This window comes from Mustela putorius, unplaced genomic scaffold (genome assembly GCF_011764305.1).
Source record: "Mustela putorius furo isolate JIRA1106 unplaced genomic scaffold, ASM1176430v1.1 tig00003853_pilon_pilon_pilon, whole genome shotgun sequence".
In the NCBI taxonomy this organism is placed as follows: Eukaryota; Metazoa; Chordata; class Mammalia; order Carnivora; family Mustelidae; genus Mustela; species Mustela putorius.
The window spans coordinates 9287828-9309170 of record NW_025422005.1 but is presented as its reverse complement, the minus strand read 5'-3'; the positions used below and the strand labels follow the sequence as shown (position 1 = coordinate 9309170).

The window sequence follows — 21343 nt, the reverse complement described above, 5'->3', positions numbered from 1 at the left end:
CTGTTTCCGGAACTGTCCACGAAATTAGAAAAAACACATCTGAATGTGCCAACTTTTCAATTAAAGAAACCACCTTCCGAATCAAGAAAAGCGAAGTTTCACTGAGTGTTATTATTGTGTGTCTGTTATTTTCCTAAACACTACAGCATATTAACTTATTTAAATCAAACCAAAAAGGACCCGGAGAAAGAGCCCTGGAATGAGAGAAGCTGTGAACCATCTCCGTCTCACTGTGGATTGCAACCTCAGTTTCTACAGACTGAAACGAGGGGGTTTAATACCATCATCTTTGAAGGTCCTCTCCAGGCTACAATGAGAGTCTACAAATGATGAATACGGTTGAGGAAGTGTTTGTAAGGAAGCTTCTAGAGATGATGGGGGCAGCTGCAAGCCATCTCAAACACAAAACCCTCTATAAAAAAAAAAAAAAAACATAATTACATGTCTCGGTTCCTCCTCAATATTTGTACAACAAATTTCATGACATGTTAAAAAAAAAAAAAAAAAAAAAAGGTTGGAGGCCCACATTTTCACAGTACGTGGCCATAACTGATCGATGGGATAGGAAGTCTGGTAAGGGAGGTAAAAGATTTCACCAAAGGTTGCGCTTCTGGCTCAGTTATGGTTCCTTTTAACAAGAAACCTGTAATAAACAAAAACTTCATGAAATATTTTAGTCGTGTTCTGGGGGCGACCCTTTCAAAGGTCTGATGAACGGGGGCCCAAAGACCGACTGGAAGTCACCAAAAGGCGTTCCACTTGTGAAATAAAACCCAAAAACCCCAATACAACACTGAATGGAAAATGAGGGGCCAGCACGAATCCCCTTTCTTAGGGGAAATTGCAGCTGCGTAGCTCAAGGAATTTGGGCTTCCCGGTTAACATCGCGGGATTGTTCCCGAAGCTCCCCCGCCGGGCAGAAGGCGCCCAGTCGCGGCTCCGCGGTTCACGCGTGGGTCCGAGAGAAGCACCGAGGTCTGGGCATACCCTGGACCTCTGAGGGATACTTCGCGTCTCCCTTGGCCCCGTCAAAAACAGGTCCGTGGGTGTCTTGGGGAGCAAAATTAATACCTAAGTGCGACGTCGGCTAAAAACAAAAACGCCGGTGGGTCTGCGGTGGAAACACTAAAGGCGACCATTTCCAGGTGGGAACCGCACAAAAACTATTTAGGAAACACAAAGACGCAAGACACAAAACGAATTAAGAACGCGAGGGGGAGAGCCACGCTCGGGCGGAACACAAAAGAGGAGAGCATCAACGGCTGCCAACTGGCGCGGCCCCGGGACCCCGCGTGCGCCCTCGCCGTCCGGGGACACGGGGACCGGGTGGACCCGCAGCCGCCGCCCGGCCTCGCCGCGCACACGCGTCCCCCTGGCGGGGCGCGCGGCGACCCAACGGCCACAAAGCGAACCGCACACAACTTCGCCGCGGCGGCCCCCAAGGTCGGCCCCGGGGTGGGGGGGGGGGCTCGGACGCGGGAAGGAGGAGCGGGGAGCCCCGGCGGCCCGCGCCCGGCTCTGGGAGCCCCGCCCGCCCGGGACGCCGGGTCCTCGGAGGGGGCGCGTCCGCCCGCCCGCCCGCCCGCCCGGCCCTGCGCGCCCGGTCCCCGCGGGTCGCCGCCGCCGCCGCCTCCTCGCTGTTCGCGGGCAGCGACGGGCGTCCCGGCGCCGAGCCCGCCGCCGTCCCGGAAGCCGCCCGTCCCGGCCGCCCCTTACCTGCGCCCGCCGCGCCCCGCGCCTCAGAGCGCCGAGAGCCGCCGCCCGCGCCGCCGCTGCCGCCGCTCCGCCCGCCCCGGCGTCCGCGGCCGCGCCGACGCCATCTTGGCTCCGGTCGGAAGTGACGTCGGGCGGCGCCGGCCGCGGCCCCGGGACCCCGCACGGCCCGCACCGTCGCCGAGGGCCGCGACCCCGGGGCGCGCGGGCCCCCACCCCCGGGTCGCACAGGCGCGGAAGCCCCCGGGCCGCGAGCGGCCGCCGCCCCTCAGACTCGCGCCGGCCCAGCCGCGCTGGCGGGGACTCCGCGGACCCCGGCGACAGGCGCCCGCGGCTCGCAGCGACCAGCCTGACCGCACCGAGGGCTTGGAATTCTGAGCGGCTCAAAGTTACTGCGGGAATCCGCAGCCTTCGGAGGAAGAAGAAAAATGGGCTCATCCCTGAGTTCCTGTCAGATAAACATACGTCCCATTCTTGGCTCATCCTCGAAGGACCAGTCTAGCGTCACCCAAAAAGCTCAAGCGCCAAAAGGGCAGATGCACCTGGTGTCACTTGCTTCTTGAGGGCGCACGACTATGGACTGCCCCTTCCCACCCTGTGCCTGGCCCTGTGCTCGGTGCCCCAGCCACGTCAGACCCAGAACGGGACCTTGTCCTTGTCCTGGTGGGACTAAACTGTGAACAAACAAGGGAGCACATCGGTGGCTTGGGGGGCTCGGAATAACCCCTGCTGCGGAGGAGGGCAGCGTTGAATGGGGAGATTGGCTGGCAGGAAAGGAGTCTGGAGTCTGGGAGAGGGAGAGTTGCGGGGTGGGGGTCTCACGAATAGGTGGTATCGAAGGCCCATGAGCGCTTGAAAATAAATTTATGCCTGAGAATGAAATCGGGAAGAATGAAAATGGAATGGGTAACATTAGGCCTCCGTGGAAAGGACCCATCCTAAAGAAGAGACATTGAGAGGCAGGTGTGCAAGTCCATTTAGGTAACTGGGGTTTAATCTTAAGAAAACATATTGTATATAACATATACCATGTTAATATTGCAAAGGGTTGATAAAGCCAATGACCCAGTCCGTATAGTTTTAAAAAAAAAAAAAAAATCAAGATAAGGACGCGTGGGTGGCTCAGTTGGTTAAGCGGCTGCCTTTGGCTCAGGTCATGATCCCAGCGTCCTGGGATCGAGTCCCACAACCCGCTCCTTGCTTGCGGGGAGCCTGCTTCTCCCTCTGCCTCTGCCTGCCACTCTGTCTGCTTGTGCTCACTCTCTCTGACAAATAAAATCTTTAAAAAAAAAAAAATCAAGATAACTTCATCAGAGTAAATTTCATCAAGGCCTTAAAAAGTGACAGGGTCAGCACAGAGCCTAAGGAGAGCCTTAGGCTCTCTTTCCCTCTGCTATCATTAGAGGGAAAGAGAGCCTTAGGCTCTCTTTCCCTCTGCTATCATTAGAGGGAAAGAGAGCCTAATCTGGGAGATACTCCTATGCATGTTACTAAAGCAGACATCAGACTTTCTATTTCTTACCTAAATCAATGCCCTGCAACAGGATCCATGCATTAAAATTATCTGGAGTATCTGCAAAAAAAGAGAGAGAGAGAGAGATGAGAGATGCCCCCGTTTCATCCACAATTAAAACACTGACATACAAATCAAAATTTAAAAAAACAATCTCCGTGCCGTCTGGCATTCAACAGAATGCAAAGGAAAATAAAGGAACATCAGGTTAGAAGGAACACGGTGACATATAGTAGACATATATTAGATAACATCATGCCAAGAGGTGTTTGACAGAGTAGTCAGTGGGCTCCATCCATCGTTAATCTGAAATGACTGGGTGTATTTGTTTTCAGTTGCTCTTGTAACAAGTTACCATAGCTGTGCAGCTCTAAACACCAGAAATGGATTCTCTCACAGTTCTAGAGGCCAGGAGTCCCACATCAGTATCACTGGACCAAAATCAAGGTGTCAGCAGGGCCACATTCCTGCTGGAGGCTCTAAGGAAGAATGGTTCCTTGCCTCTTCCAGCTTCGGGTGGCTGCCAGCATTCACAGGCTATGGCCACATCCCTCCAGTCTTTGAGGCCAGCATCTCTAAATCTCTCTGCTCCAGCTCCACATCACGTTCTCATCTATCACTTGAGCTCAGATTTCCATCTGTGTCCCTCCTATGAGGATATATGTGATTGCATTTCGGATCCGCCCAGATAATCCAGGATAATCTCTCCATCTCAAAATCTTTCACATAATCACCTCTGCAAAGACTTCTTTCCATATGGGAATTAGGATGTGAACAAACCTTTGGGAGCATTATTTAGCCTGCCACACTGGGTATATCCTCCGCTCTCCTAAATTACCCCCAATCAACCGCTGCATATTTTCCCTCTGTATTTTTCTTGAGCGTGTTAATATTCTTCAACCTGCGCCACTTTTCAGGATAGATATTACATTTATTTTACCAACTTAACTGAAAAAAGATGCTGTCAAGAACACAATGTAGTTTCATGAGTGTTTATTATCTGTCTGATGTGCTAAACATTACTCTTTTGCCTTGTTGAAAACATAAAATATATTGCTAAAAGATGAGGGAAGGAAATTCAGACATTTTCATCATGTCTCATGGACAATTTCTATATTGGGATGGAAGTATAAAATGCACTCTTTGTCTAAATCAGTAACATGAATGAAGCTCTACTCTCTGCAGGTACATCTAGTGTAGGTTCTGACCTGTTTTGTATTTGGGGGTGCGGTACCCTTCCAGGGGACATATCGTCATTCACCACAACATCCCAGGACGCAGAACTGTCTGGCACATGGTAAACACTAGATAGATGTTTTTAACAGGGAAAAGTCTTCTCTCTGGCTCTTCTGAATTGGCTGGGTTACAGCAAGTATGTGTGGACCAAAGACACAGTGCATTAAAAAGACAGCATATGGTTATAATAGGAACCACAGAACTTCTGCTCAGCAGAGCAGCCAGAAGACCTACAGCAGTGCTCCTAAAAAGATGAAAGATTTTACAACCAAGATTAAAGAATTTACAACACATCACCAATGGGAATGTCAGTGGGCTTGACATTATTCCTTGAATGATAACAATAGTGATTCTCTACGGGCTTCTACTCGAGGTAATTTGCATAGACTGTCTTATTCAGCCTCTGGTCAACCCTGTAGGGTGAGAACTATCCTCATTTTACAACTGAGGACACCGAGGCCAGCAAAAGTTCAAGAATCTGCCCAGTGAGTCACAAAGCCAGGTTTTCAATCTAGACAGTTTAGCCACCTCTTAAGCTGCAGATTTACCAAATAAACTCTACTCCCTACACACATGTGCACACACTGGAAAGCCCGAGAGCTGGTTCGGGTAACTCTCCCACTAGATGATTTCAACTACTTGTTCCCAAACCCAGATACTTGTGGTAGGAATTGGGATGTGTCTTTTCAGTATCAGCATAAGGAGACCATTCTAAGTAGTCCCCCTGGACTGTCGGGCAAGAGCATTTCATGATCACAGGGAAAGAGAACTGGGTGTCTAGGGTAATGGCATCAGATGAACTCACATTTGTCCAAGAAACACATCATTTACTTCAAACAAACAAACAAAAAACACCAAAAAACAAAAACAAAAAAAACCACACCTGCGTCTCCTTTCTTGGTACGAATGGTTTCCAATGAGACAAACAACAGCAGCCATTTTGCAGACTAAGAAGCAAAAGCACAGATAGTAGAGGGGCATAGCTGGTCACTTCCAGAGACAAGACTCAAGAACCTGTCCTGTGTCAAAGTCCGTGATCTGTCTACTGGCTGTTGCTTCCCAGTCACCGAGGAGCCCTTAGCACTACAGTCTCTGGGCACTGCAGAGAACACAAAGGGACAGAGCCACCATCCCTGCCCTCCAAGAACTCGGCTCTAGTGGAGCAGTCTGAGCCTGCTTACAAAAGCACCGCAGAGCACAGTGTGAGAGCAGAACAACATCGTTATGCTCCCTGCTCCATCTGGGCTTGCGTCCCATTCTTCTTTTATCGATATTACTTTAAGGCAACCTACTGAGTGCAAGAAAATATCTGCAAATCATACATCTGATAAGGGATTAGCATGCAAAATATATAAAGAACTCATACAACTGAAGAGAAAAGAAAATTAAAACCAATGAAGAGAAAAGAAAATTAAAAACTATTTGAGATAGAGATCCGAATAGACATCTTCACAAAGAAAACATAAAAAACAGCCAACAGGTCCATGAAAAGATACTCAGCATCCCTGGTCATCAGGGAAATGCAAAGAAAACCACTGAGAATGGCTATTATCAGAAAAACAAGAAATAACAAGTGTTGGTGAGGATATGGAGAAAAGGGAGCCCTCGTGCACTGTTGGTGAGAAGGTAAATCATTGTGGAGGTTCCTCAAAACATTGTGGAGGTTCCTCAAAAAATTAAAATTAAAACTACTATATTATGCTGCAATTCTCCTTCTGGGTATTTATTCAAAGAACATGAAAACACTAACTTGAAAAAACAGATGCCCTCTCATATTTATTGCAGCATTATTTACAATCACCAAGACATGGAAGCAACCAAAGTGCCCATCAGTGGATGAGTGAATACATTTGGGTATCTACCTATTTCATTAGTGTATGATACATATACCACATTCTTTCTGTATCTCTATTAAGTAGTATATGTAACATAGTATATGTTATATATGATGTTAGACATTATATATAACAATATGTTATATAACATAATATATAGACAGAGTTATAGATAGATAGGTAGGTAGATATATCTTAAAGGTTCTCATCACAAGAAAAAAGGTCTGTAACTATGTATGGTTGATGGAGGTCAATCAGACATTGTGGTGATCATTTCACAATGTATACAAATATCAGTTCAGGGGAGTCTGGGTGGCCCAGAGGGGTAAACCTCTGCCTTCGGCTCAGGTCATGATCTCAGGGTCCTGGGATTGAGCCTCATATCAGGTTCCCCGCTCAACAGGAAGTCCACTTGTGTCTGTGCCTCTGTCCTGCTCATGCACGCTCTCTCTCTCTCTCTCTGCCTCAAGTAAATAAATAACCTTTTTTAAAAATACCAAATCTTTATTTTTAAAAACATGGAGTGTTGGGGAGGGGCCGGACAAAAGCATATGAATGAATTGAGATTTTAAAACAGTTGTGGTTTGTCTAATAACCTGTCCTAGAATGAAACAACGAAGAATCATGTACGAAGAAAAAAAGAGGAAAAAAACCCCAATCCCAAGATACCAACATTTCTAACCAAGTCAAACTCATGATCCCCTCCAAAGACGTGTATTCTATCCTATAAGAAAATTCAGAGTGCTGTTTCTAGATTTTTCCATCGTACTTCTTACACCACACCTTTAGACACAAACTTACCCATAAATCTGCTTAAAAGTTCAGAATGTGCTGTGCCGAGGTCCGCTGTGGCGGCGTCCGCTCCTGTTTCTGAGCCCCTGTATAACAAGCTCAAAGGCCGATGCTGTTTTGTCCTAGAGATTACAAAGGGAGGTTTATTACAGTCTTCATTTTCCTTGAAGGCAGAATTAATTCACTAATACACCACCATGAGACCATGAATAAAACATCTAGGTTGGCAGCAAAAACACAGAGGGAAAATATTTTTCAGCTGGAAATAGCAAGCAGTACACGAAGGAATAGAAGATACATCGGGTACAGAAATAGGCAGAAAGCATGGAGGCAGCGAAGCCCCAAGCCTGCCTTTGCTTCCCCAGATTGAAGCTCCTGTGTGCCCCTTTACGGGGTGGTCTATGGACAGGTTGGCCCATCCTCCCTGTGCAGACGGTACCCCTTCATCTGCCGCCCGAACCAGGTGCCACGCTTCTCACTGCCCCCATCCCTGTTCTGGAAATGGCTTGCTCTGTTTTTCCCCAGCTTGCTCTTTCTCTGGAATTTACCCATCACCCTTCGTCTCCTCCATCTGAATTTTGGGTCTTCTCGGAAGCTGGTGTTGTGATAAAATCTTCCATTAGGAATCATAGCCGATTCCCAGGGCTGCCTTAACAACAGAGTACCGCAGACACGATTCCTCCAAGCAACAGACATGTAATGCACAGCTCCGGAGGCCGGATCTCTGAAATCAAAGGGCTGGCAAAGACTGCTGGTTCCTGCCAGGGGCTCTGAGGGACAATCTCCCCCACGCCTCTCTCTCCTAGAGTCTGCTGATCATCTTGGTGTTCCTTGGCTTGTAGACGCATCCCTCCAAACCTGCCTCCATGCTCCCGTGGTCATCTTTTTCTTTTTCTTTCTTTTCTTTTCTTTTTCTTTCTTAGGGATCATGTGTTAGTGATTTTTAGTCCAACTCCTTTTTTTTTTTTTTTAAGATTTTATTTATTTATTTGAGATGAGTGAAAGAAAGAGCAGAAGCAGTGGGGTGGGACAGAGGCAGAGGGAGAAGCAGTCTCCCCACAGAGCAGGAAGCTGGACTCAGGGCTCAATCCCAGGCCCCCAGGATCATGACCTGAGCCAAAGGCAGACCCTTAACCAACTGAGCCACCCAGGCACCCCATCTCAACTGTTCTTGTTATTGTTACATCTCCTATCCCAAAAGCCTCTTTAGACATTTCTTTCAAATTGCCCCCCTCACCATGAAGTGTTAATATCCCTGTCTGTCTGTTTTTGTTCTGCGTGTGTATCGGTGCTTTGTACTCTGCGGAAGTACTATAGCCATGGTCACGAAAGAGCAAACACGTGTTTTAGCCGAGAATAAACTCATCTTTTAGAGAAGATTATAAACAGCTTTTTTTTTTTTAAGATTTTTATTTATTTATTTATTTGACATCACAAGTAGGCAGAGAGGCAGGCAGAGAGAGAGGAGGAAGCAGGCTCCCCGCTGAGCAGAGAGCCTGATGCAGGGCTCGATCCCAGGATCCTGGGATCATGACCTGAGCTGAAGACAGAGGCTTTAACCCACTGAGCCACCCAGGCGCCCCTATAAACAGCTTTTTTAAAATTTAAAGTTAAAATACCCATGACATAAAATTCACCATTTCAACTGTTTTTAAGCGTCTGGCTCCGTGATAGTAAGAACATTCACGCAGGTATGCAGGCATCTCCACCATCCATCCACCTCCAGAACTCTTCTCTTGGTCCCAAACCAGAACTCTGCATCCTTGAAAATATCACTCCCTTTCTGCCTCTCCCCTGGTCCCCTGGAAACCTCCATTCTGTTCTCTTTGTTAATTTGACAGCTCTATGCCCCTCATGTAATTGGAAGAATCAGACAGCATTTGTCTTTCTGTGCCTGGTTTATGCCCCTGGGTGTCACAGCCTCAGGGTTCATCCAGGTGTCAGAATTCCTTTCCTTTTTAAGGCTGAGTAATAGCCCATTGTGTGTATGGACCACATTTTGTTTGTCCATTCATCTGTCAGAGGGTTGCTTTCCCTTTTTGGCTATTGGGAGATGCTGCTCCAAACACAGGTGTATAAACACCTGTTCAAGATCCTGCTTTCAGTTCTTTTGGAGATAGACACCCAGGGGGGTGATCCTGGATGTTTCATTTTTAAGTTTTTGAGGAATTGCCATCCTGGTTTTTTTTGTTGTTTTTTTTTTTTTTTTTGTTTTTTTTTTTTTTTTTCTAAAGAGAAAGAGAATTTGAGAGAGGGAGGGGGCAGAAGGGCAGACGGAGAGAGAGAAAGAGAGAGACTCTTAAGCAGGCTCAAGAGTTGGATGCTTAACTGACTGAGCCCCCCAACTTTATATAGTAGCTGCACCATTTTACATTCCTTCCAAGTGCACAAGAGTTCCAACTTCTCTGCACCCTTGCCAAAACTTATTATTTTCTGTTTCTTGGATAGCAGCCATCATAATGGTCACGAGTGGTATCTCAATGTGGTTCTGATTTGCATTTCCCCAGTGATTAGGGATATTGAACATCTTTTCATGTGTCTATCGGGTGTTTGTATATCTTCTTTGAAGAGATGTCTGTTCAAGTTCATTGCTCATTTTTTAGAAGTTTTCATTTAAATTCCAGTACAGTTAACATACCGTGTCAGGGGCGCCTGGGTGGTTCAGTGGGTTAAAGCCTCTGCCTTCAGCTCTGGTTGTGATCCCAGGGTCCTGGGATCGAGCCCCACATCAGGCTCTCTGCTCAGCAGGGAGCCTGCTTCCTCCCCTCTCTCTGCCTCTCTACCTACTTGTGATCTCTGTCTGTCAAATAAATAAATAAAATCTTAAAGAAGAACACCAGACAGTGCCATGTTCGTATCAGGTGTGCAGTAGAGAGACTCAGCACTTCTGTACATCACCCAGTGCTCATCGTGACAAGTGCCCCCCTTAATCCCCACCCCCTAGTTCTCCCATCACCCCACCCACTCCCCTCTGATAACCATCAGTTTATTCTCCATAGTTAAGTGTCTGGTTTTTTATTTGTCTCTCTTTCTTTCTCTCTTTTCTCCCCCTTTGCTTCATTGCTCAATGTTTAATTGTGCTGGCTATTGAGTCGTAAGAATTGGTGTATATTCTGAACATTAAGGTCCTATCAGATACATGATTTGCGGATATTTCTTCCTATTCTTGGGTTCCTTTGACTCTGTACATCATTTGACTCTGTACATCTGTATCTTTTAATGCATAAAAGTTTTTAATTTTGATGTGGTCCAATTTGTCTCGTGTGTGTGTGTGTGTGTATGCGCGCTTTAGGTGTTATAGCCAAGAAATCAGTGCCACATCCACTATCATGGAGTTCCCCCTCTATGTTTTCTTCTTCTTCTTCCTCTTCTTCTTCTTCTTCTTCTTTTAAAAAGATTCATTCATTCATTCATTCATTCATTTATTCATGAGAGACAGAGAAAGAGAGAGAGGCAGAGGCAGAAGGAGAAGCAGGCTCCCTGCAGAGCAGGGAGCCTGATGCAGGACTCGATCCCAGGACCGTGGGATCATGACCTGAGCTGAAGGCAGACACTTAACCGAATGAGCCACCCCGGTGCCCTCTATGTTTTCTTCTAAGAGTGTTGTGGTTTCAGCTCTTATGTTTAGAGCTCTGAGCCATCTTGACTTAATCTTTGTGTATGGTATAAGGAAAAGATTCAACAACTTCTTCCCCTTTCCTCTTCCTCCTCCTCCTCTTCCTTCTTCTTCTTTTGCATGTGGATAACCAGTTTTTCCAACACCATTTGGCTTTTCCCTATTGAATGGTCTTGGCACCCTTGTTGAAAACCACTTGGTCAGATCTGTGAGGGTTTACTTCTGGGCATATAAATAGCTTTTAAATATCAACTCAGATCCCATGTATCTGTTTCAGCCTTGGAAATTTTAGGGTGTTCTGTTTTGTTGTTAAGAATTTATGGCCAAGAGGGGTGCCTGAGTGGCTCAGTGGGTTAAGCCACTGCCTTCGGCTCAGGTCATGATCTCAGGGTCCTGGGATCAAGCCCTACATCGGGCTCTCTGCTCAACAGGGAGCCTGCTTCCCCCTCTCTCTCTGCCTGCCTCTCTGCCTACTTGTGATCTCTGTCTGTCAAATAAATAAATAAAATCTTTAAAAAAAAAAAGAATTTATGGCCAAGAATTTTTAAATGTTTTATAGTTAAGATTCTATATCCCACCAGAACCAATTTAAGCCCCTATATAGAGAATGTGTAACTCAAACTAATAATATCCTGATTATGAGAAAAAAATTTCACTAGTAGAAAGGCTGAATACATTGATTAAAATAGGGCTGTTGTATCCATAAGATAACATTTCCCCAATTAGTTTTACTAATGAATGTTGTTCATGCCAAATTGCTTTTCATTATAAGATCGGGATTGTGCTTTATTAGATCCAAAGAGACAGCATGCCCAAAAATGAACTAAAACCCCCAAAAGGAGGGGCACCTGGGTGGCTCTGTTGTTAGGCATTTGCCTTTAATACCTGGGATCGAGCCCACCATCAGGCTCCCTGATCTGTGGGAAGCCTGATTCTCCCTCTCCCACTCCCCCTGCTTGTGTTCCCTCTCTCGTTGTGTCTCTCTCAGTCAAATAAATAAATAAAATTAAAAAAAAAAAAGCCCCCAAAAGGAGAAAACCAAAGCTCCACTTCCTCGTACTTTGATGACCTAATCTAAACATATCAACAAACTCAGGCTGCATTTGGACCAGAGAGGCACCTTCCCTCTTTCTAAATGTATCTCCTGATGGAAGGCATAAAGATAGCAATATGGAAAGCTTAATATTAACCATACTCTTTTTGTGTATACTACTCTGGGAGCAAATGTCTAAAAATATTTACTAGCAAGACTGAAGCTTCATTAATATCCTTTTATGCCAAACAGGAGAGAGAGACAGAACCAAGCATGAGGGCACGGCATGCCCCAGGCAATGTTTTTCAAACTTTCTCTTCTGATATGACTGAAATTAGCAAAAGACATTCCCATGAGTTGTTTCTTACTTAACCAGGTGGAATCACAAACCACAAACCTCAGCCACTTTTTATAGTTGAGTGTGATGGAAGATTATGACAATAGTTGCAGGTGAGCAAACAAATGTTTTATCAGGGAATAAAGTAATGCGTTGTGCAAGGTAATATGGGTCCTACATGTAAACTTGACTCCTAGGTTCCTTTTAAAAATATTTGTTTTAGTCTCTGAAGTTATTTTAGTATTTTGTCTTTGTTTTTAAGAATTTGTGGTTAAGGATTTTTTTTTTAAGAATCTATATGACCTCGGGGTGCCAGGGTGGCTCAGTCATTAAGTGTCTGCCTTAGGCTCAGGTCATGATCCCAGGGTTCTGGGATCCAGCCCCACATTGGGCTCCTTGTTCAGTGGGAAGCCTGCTTCTCCCCCTCCCACTCCCCCTGTTTGTATTCCCTCTCTCGCTGTCTCTTTCTCTCTGTCAAATAAATCTTTAAAAAAATCTTTTAAAAAAATCTTAAAAAAAAAAAAGAAATTGTTACAAATTCTCCCCCAGAGTTGGAAGATTTCTGAATAATAGAATAGGAGTTGACTTGGAAATAGCAAGAAAAATAATGTTCTCTAAATCTGCAATGTCTATTTTAAAAGAAGTTTTTATTCTAAAAACAAAATTATAAGAATGGTATGTACAGGATTAGTAAATATTGTAATGGTGTTTTAATCTTTTCTGGGTTCACTGAATTCTTTCCTGTTAAGATTTCTGAGAAAAATATATAAAAGGAATGCCATTAATGGATTCATTTATGTATTTCTATTCCACCTCACTTTTTAAAATAATACAGGTGGGTGACACTAGTGCATACAGTTAAAAATGAATAAAGAAAACAAGGTGGAAGGAAAAAAAAGAGATGAGTGTAACAGAAGTTGCTGTGAAAATACCTCAACATCTTTATGGTAGAAACATAGAGCATCTCCTACACCTGATATGAATAAACAAATATGTAAATACACACACACGTATTCATAGGTATATATCTCCCTACAGTGTGAGCCAATAGGCAGGAAATCCAGAAAAACCTATGATCCAGAGGAAATCTGACAGCAGTCTGCCGAGGAATTTCTTCTTTGTGGAGACCAGTCTTTTTCTATTCAGGCCATCAACTGGTTGGACGAGGCCCACCCATTCTTAGACCCACCCATTCCATAAGACCCTCCCTCGTGAAAGGCAGTCTGCTTTACCCAAAGTTTACCTGTTTATTTATTTTTTTTTAAGATTTTTATTTATTTATTTGACAGAGAGAGATCAAAAGTAGACAGAGAGGCAGGCAGAGAGAGAGAGGAAGGGAAGCAGGCTCCCCGCCGAGCAGAGAGCCCGATATGGGACTCGATCCCAGGACCCTGAGATCATGACCCGAGCCGAAGGCAGCGGCTTAATCCACTGAGCCACCCAGGCGCCCCTGTTTATTTATTTTTTTAAAGATTTTATTTATTTATTTGAAAGAGAGAGATCACAAGCAGGCAGAGAGGCAGGCAGAGAGAGAGGAGGAAGCAAGCTCCCTGCCGAGCAGAGAGCCTGATGCAGGGCTCCATCCCAGGACTCTGAGATCATGACCTAAGCCGAAGGCAGCAGCTTAACCCGCTGAGCCACCCAGGCGCCACCAAAGTTTACCAGTTTAAATGTTACTCTCATCCAAAAGAATCTCATCCAAGTTGATACATACAATAAACCATCACAAAGATAGAGTAATACTATAAAAAAGAATCGGATCTTCATAAAACTAATATTAATGGCAATGTAGCATTGGTACCTAAGTATTTTATAGTCATCTTAATTAGAACATTCAAATAGAATTCTTTTTTTCTGTCAGCAACTTTTGTGTAAGAGGCCGTGCCTTTGGGTAAACTTGGATTTTCACAAATGTACAGTAATTCCCCTTAAAGGGTAGCACTAAATGCTGTTGAGTCTTCCGCATTTGATTGTACTTTTTCTGTGCGTGTGAACTTCTGAGTGAAGACTAATCTTATGGAAAGGAAAAAAGATGTACTTAGGCAAAGAAAAAACAAGCTCAATCGTGTTTATAGATCTTTTATATTTCCGTGTCTTTAGCTGTAGATTAATGTGTGGCATTTGGGCAAGTCCTGACCCGAAGTCTGAGAACTTCTGTCACTGCTTCGGTACTGCTTTATAACATATATCATTTAGTCTTAATATAAACATCTTTAAAGAACATTATCAACCAATAGAAAGAAACGTATTTCTACTAAAGCACCTCCATATTCTTAGAGGAAAATATGTTGTTGTTCCAACATACACATGTAAGCACACACACACACACACACACACACACACAGAGCACGTACTGGGAAAAATATCACATGAGGTTAAATTTGAAAGCAAAAAATAAGAATGCAAATATAAGTTCGGGGTCCTGGCTGGCTCATTTGGTGCAGCGTGTGACTCTTGATCTTGGAGTTGTGGCTTCAAGCCCCACGTTGGGTACAGAGATGACCTAAAAGTAAAATCTTTAAAGAAGATACAAATATGACATCAAGTGTAAAAATGATTTTCTCCCTTAAACAACTCCTTTCCCCTGAGAGTTCTGTAGGAACAGAACCTGCTGTACCTTACCTTCGTATTTTTCCTTTCGCCTTTCCTTCTTCACCGGTTTTCACTTCCTTGTTCATGTTCAGATTCATTGATCCCAAACTGTGACAATATGGCTGTCTGGATCACTAAGCTGAGTTGGAGTCAAGGGAAGGTTCGGTTAGTCTGGATTTGCCCAGTCTCTCGGCAGAGACGAAGCTTTGGGAGGTTGAGTATGAGCATGACAGAGCATGACCTGGGCTTCCTGGGATTAGGATTGATAGTCTGTTGACCAAGCACCCTCAGTTCTGCTGCAAAGTCGAGGCCTTGTAGCCCACCCCATTAACTTACCTCTCAGCTTCGTCTACCTTTATTCCCCATGTCTCACCCTTGCCCCGGCAGACTGGCTTTCCCCTAACTTCTGCTTTCCCCAAGAAGTCCCTTATCCACTTGTCCCAGTGGTCATTCACAACCACTCCTCATCTGTCCCCTTGTCAGGGGAGCCCCTCCCATTCCTCATCCTGCGGTGGGGAGAAGTTCCTCCTACTCTTATACTCCCAGAATTCCCCATCCTTCCTAGAGCTTATTAGCCTCTTTTACTGCATTTTGAACTTTCTGCCTTAGAATTCTCATTATTTGTACCCACATCTTACCTCTCTAAGTAGACTGTTAATTTAGTTGAGGACAGGGTCCAAGGCTATTTATTTCTGTGATCACACCTTTCAGAGTGCCCTGCGCACCATAGATGCAGCTTACGGAATGAAGAACTTAATGAATTAGTGATTTGTTTGGGCAAGTCACTTACTTCATTGAGTCTGATCTACCAAGTGAGTTGGGGTGTAAATGTTTGCAATGACAATTTTTCGTCCTGTTTTCCTGTAAATACTTAAGGTTCTGATTAACCATACTTCAGTCGTATGTAGAAGTTTGGGTCCATAGCCTTGAATGGAAAGGGTGCGGAGTAAGCATTACTGGCCCTTGGTCCCTGCTTCTCCAGACCCTGATGACCTTCAGGAAGACAATAATGAAGTGGCTGTCAACCCTGACCGTCATCTTCCTCATGCATGGACATCTGTCCTTCCTGGTCCCCTTCCCCCCCATCCCAAACTCTCCCCTTCTCTGAGGTTCTTCTGATGACTTCATACTCATGGATCTGCTCCCACTTCCCTGCTCTGCTGTAGCTCCTTACCTGGGCATATCAACTTATAGTTCACACCCTTCCTCAATATGGCTTTATTTCCAGACTCGGAATTCTATCCTATCAGTCTCTGTCCTTAGGCGGGCATCACACTTTTGAGTGCTGTCGCTTTGTAGCAAGTTTTGACATCAAGAAGTATGAGCTTACTTCTATTTTTTCAAGACTATGATGTGTTTATTTGAATATCCTATGCAGGCAGCATGAGTCACAAATTTAAAACATTGGTGCCTCGAAGGACATTATCAAGAGAGTGCAAGGCAACTCAGACAATGGGAGAAAATATTTGCAAACCATATATCTGATAAGAGTCTAGTATTCAAAATATATAAAGAACACTTACAACTCAACAATAAAAAGAAAAATAGTTAAGTTTTTTTTAGAAGGGCAGAGGATTTGAATAGGTTTTCCCTCCAAACAGGATATCCAAAGGGCCAGTAAACAAGTGAAAAAGTGTTCTATGTTGTTAATCATAGGGAAATGCAAATGAGAATGATGGGCAAGATACCACTTCATACCGGCCAGAATGGCTTTTATCAGAAAGGCAGACAAAAAACAAATGTTGGCAAAGAATGATGAAAACAACTGGAACTTTCCTTCAAGGCTGGTAGGAATATAACATGGCACAGTGGCTTTGGAAAACAGGCAGGCTGTTTCTCCAGAAGTAAAAAGTAGAGTTGCCATAAGACCCAGTGATTTCACTCTTAGATATCTATCTGAGAGTATGGAAAACATATGTCCACGCAAAAATGTCTATTCAAATATTCAATACACCATGACTTACAATATCCCAAGGTGCAAACAGCCCATCAGTGGATGAATGGATAAACAATAGTGCTATATCCATGCAATGGAACACTCTTCATTCACAAAATAGGATACAGCGCTGCTTTTCAAAGAATGCTTCGTGCTTCAGTACGAATAATGCTTCAACAAGCCTGAACCTTGAAAACATCACACTAGGTGCAAAACAAATGCAAAAGACCACATATTGTAAGATTTCATTGATGATAGAAACCCAGAATAGGTGAATCAAACCCATAAGTCAAGAAGCAGGTTAGTGGTTGCTAGAGGAGAGGGTGATGAGTATAAGGTTTCCTTTTGCGGTGATGACAATTACCTGGAATTCATAGTTGGTGATGGTTGTACAACTCTGGGAATGGGCTAAAAGTCATTGAATAGTGTGAATTTAAAAGAGTGAATTTTATGGTAGGTGGGTTATCCATTCATTTTTTTAAATTGCAAAGGCAGTCAAATCTCTATGCTGGAATTACGAACTTTGAGCATAATGGAAAAGGAAATGAGCAGTAAATACACTTCAAAATATCTTAAGTTCTCCTCTTGCTTCATCCCCAAACTGCCTCTCCCCCTTTATCACAGAAATCCCAGGTCATTGGTGTCTGAAGGCACCACGATTCCCTGCTGGGCTGAGGCATTGATACACATTAGTGTATGTGGGCCCTACATGCATATGCAATGTATACATATGTGTATATTATATGCACATATGTACACATTTTTATATCGCTTGAACATATTAATTGTATTTTTCAGAGTTTTGCTATGTATATGTGTAGTGAGAGAGAGGAAAGTTTATGTACCAAACAGCAGAACACACCATCTTTTTCTGCACACTTTTGGGTCCATATGGAGAATATATCAGAAAAGTAGACCATCGATCAGGTCATAAAAGAGACCTCAATAAATTCCACAGGAACAGGATCACATACGCCATATTTACCGTGTTCTTTGACTATCGTGTAAGAAAATTAGAATTTTTTTTTAAAGATTTTATTTATTTATTTGACAGAGAGAAATCACAAGTAGATGGAGAGGCAGGCAGAGAGAGAGAGAGGGAAGCAGGCTCCCTGCTGAGCAGAGAGCCCGATGTGGGCCTCGATCCCAGGACCCTGAGATCATGACCTGAGCCGAAGGCAGCGGCTTAACCCACTGAGCCACCCAGGTGCCCAGAAAATTAGAATTTAATATGGAAGGATGACCACAAAGATGCCATATGTCTGAAACACAAAATATTGAGGAAGAACCCATGGTTGCAAAGGAAATAAAAAAGAAAAATTAAGAAATTCTTAGACTTGAAGGATAGTGATTGTGTTTGTCCATGACACTGACCATCCAGCAAAGAACATTTCTGCCGTGACTGGGGCTGGGTTCAAGGGGTGCATCCCACAAGCTAGAATCTCTCACTTAAGGGTGAGACTGCACAGTTTTTCACAGAGTCCACAAAGGTTTTGGATTTTTTAGGAGACTAAACTCTGGTGCCCATGGTCCAATCATTTCCTTTTTTTACCCCCCGAGAATCGATAATTTTTTATCCTCAATGAAGACCTAACTCAACAATCTTAAGACCACATCCAAATGTTTTACACAACATGAAGAAATACCATCCATGCCAGCAACAAGTAAACAGGAGACCGGAATTCGCACTCGGTTCCTACCCAAATGGAAATGGAAACTTCCAGAACATGTGTGACATGCTGGTTGGGTTTGCCAGGTACGGAGCCCTGGAAAAGAGACTTCCTGGGAGACCTGCCCATAATTTCTGGCCTTTCTGCTAGCTGCATATTCATAACTATCTGAGCCACCAAATGTTCGGTCCCATTCTCCAAGAGGAATTTAGTGTATGAAGTGGACAAATGTTGTGTTTCCCCAGCAGACATATGCTCCACTTCTTTGATAACAGAATTCTAAATTTTCTTCAGGAAATTATCTCTTTCCTCCTCTCAGGCTGTGTGGTCCATGTGGATGCCAACCGAAGTTTGAGGGATGGGAACAAGTCTGGGCCTGTCCAGTGATTCTGGCATTTCCTGGGCATAGTGATTGGTTTATATCTGGGCAGATGGATTTGTAATCAATCTGCCCTTTGGGAGATTTTCACAGGGTTTTTGTTGAAGGAGACACTCCCAGTTCTTTTGAGAGCATAGGCAATAAGGTATATACGTGTGAAATATCTTGGGATCATCTTTGCTGCCACATGGACAGAAGGACTAGATTGGAAGCAAAAAACAAAACAAAAAACCAAAATCAACAAAAACAACAACAAAACCCCAAACCCAGATCCAAGAGATGAAAAGGGGCATGTTCTTGATGGTATCATTTGAGCGCCTAGATCCAGCCATGTCTAAAATTAGCAGTATCCTTGAACGTTCTGATTGTCTCAACCAGTAGGTTCTTTTGAAAAATTAAGCGAATTTGATATTTATCACTTCAAGAGAAAGAAAGCAACTAATAAATATAAAACAAAACCAATGGGTCTCCCATCCAAGTACTAACCATGCCCAACCCTGCTTCGCTTCCAAGATCAGACAAGACCAGGCACGTGCAGGGTGATATGGTTGTAGACAACAAAACCACTTGGCATTGGAGCCATACTTTTGGTTCAACTGATCCATCATCCATAGACTTTTCTTTTAAGAAAAAAGAAGAGGGGTGCCTGGGTGGCTCAGTGGGTAAGCCTCTGCCTTCAGCTCAGGTCATGATCTCGGGGTCCTGGGATCAAGCCCCGCATCGGGCTCTCTGTTCGGCAGGAAGTCTGCTTCTTCTTCTCTCTCTGCCTGCCTCTGCCTATTTGTGATCTGTCTCTGCCAAAGAAATAAATAAAATATTTTTTTAAAAAAAGAAAGAAAAGAGAAGAAACAGCATTATCCTATTCACTAATATAAACTATTGTTCTTTATTTAAAATATGTTTTATTTGTTTATATACTAAATAATTATAATGAGGGATGCATGTGTGGCTCAGTCTGTTAAGTGTCTGCCTTTGGCTCGGGTAGTGATCCCTGGGTCCTGGGATCGAGTCCCACATCGGGCTCCTCGTTCAGCAGGGAGCCTGCTTCTCCCTCTGCCTGCTCTGCCTGTAGTTCTCTGTGCTTCTGCTGCTTCTCTAACAAATACATAAGTAAAAAATCTTGAAAAAATAAAATCTTTAAAGAAAAAGAATTGTAGGGGCGCCTGGGTGGCTCAGTGGGTTAAAGCCTCTGCTTTCGGCTCAGGTCATGATCTCAGGGTCCTGGGATCGAGCCCCACATCAGGCTCTCTGCTCAGCGGGGAGCCTGCTTCCTCCTCTCTCTGCCTGCTTCTCTGCCTACTTGTGATCTGTCTGTCAAATAAATAAATAAAATCTTTAAAAAAAAAAGAAAAAGAATTGTAATGAATTATAAAATATGTTGAATTTTATTTTCTTTTTAAGTTTATTTATTTATTTAGATAATCCCTGCACCCAACGTGGGGCTCGAACTCACAACCCAGAGATCAAGAGTTGCATGCTCTTCCTACTGAACCAGCCAGACCCCCCCAAATACGTAGAATTTTAAAATCAATTTGGAGTTGCCTGTACACTAAAACCCCATTATATACTCTGCTGATATTGTTGGCTTGGGGAGCCCTGACTGAGGATCATCCCTCCTTCCCATCCTGTCTTCCACAACATATTTACACAGTCCAGTTCTGTATGGAAGTATGTCTTGAGACTCTTTTTTAAAATATTTATTTGTTTGTTAATTGAGAGAGAGAGAGAGAGGAGAGGGGCAGAGCGAGATAAAGAGAGAGAATCCCAAGCAGACTCCTCACTGAGCATGGAGCCCAAGTTGGGGCACCATCTCGTGCCCTGTGATCATGATCTGATCCGAAATCAAGAGTCAGATGTTCAACTGACTGAGCCACCCAAGACCCCCAGGACTCTTTCAAAAAAGCCTCTCCAGGGATGCCTGGGTGGTTCAGTTGGTTAAGCCGCTGCCTTCGGCTCAGGTCATGATCCCAGCATCCTGGGATCGAGTCCCACATCAGGCTTTTTGCTCGGCAGGGAGCCTGCTTCTTCCTCTGCCTCTGCCTGCCATTCTGTCTGCCTGTGCTCGCTCCCTCTCCCTCTCTCTCTCTCTGACAAATATAAATAAATAAAATCTTTTAAAAAATGTAAAAAAATCCTCTTGAAAAAAATGCAACTGGACTGGAACGTGTTGAGACCTTTGCTTATGTAAACATACTGGCTCCTTTGCTGGTTTATGAGCAAATTTTTTGGGTGCTCTTCAGAGCTGAGATCTTAAAAATTGGCTGTAAATCACACTCTCTGCTCTTCTGGGAAGGGTGTTATAAAGAAAAGAATATAGGATTTAGGAAAGGAACAGAAAATATGTGTATTAAATTCTGAGCATGTTTGTATGCGCGACTGATTTTCAACAGGGAAAACCGGATTATATATCAATATTTACACTAAAAGAGCAAAGGTACCATCTAAATGAGTAAGGATTTCAAACCTCTTCTTCTTCTTCTTTTTTTTTTTTTTTAAGATTTTATTTATTTTTGACAGACAGAGATCCCAAGTAGGCAGAGAGGCAGGCAGAGAAAGGGGGGGAACCAGGCTCTCTGCTGAGCAGAGAGCCCGATGTAGGGCTCGATCCCAGGACCCTGAGATCATGACCTGAGCTGAAGGCAGAGGCTTTAACCCACTGAGCCACCCAGGCGCCCCCAAACCTCTTCTTGC

At 44.1% G+C, this 21343-nt stretch overlaps 1 protein-coding gene across 7 annotated transcripts in view; it reads right to left on the bottom strand.

The window, feature by feature from the left end:
* The window catches only part of PRDM2 (PR/SET domain 2), a 125788-nt gene extending 123946 nt beyond the window's left edge, over positions 1 to 1842 (bottom strand). For 2 of the 7 annotated variants that reach the window (XM_045063775.1, XM_045063780.1), the window contains exon 1: positions 1717 to 1827. The gene's annotated coding sequence lies outside the window, so the exon portion shown is untranslated. Of the gene's footprint in view, positions 1 to 1071; positions 1174 to 1716 lie in introns of those variants that run through there. The other 5 variants (XM_045063783.1, XM_045063779.1, XM_045063778.1 and 2 more) reach the window with 5 other exon arrangements.
* Between the last annotated feature and the right edge of the window lie 19501 nt (positions 1843 to 21343).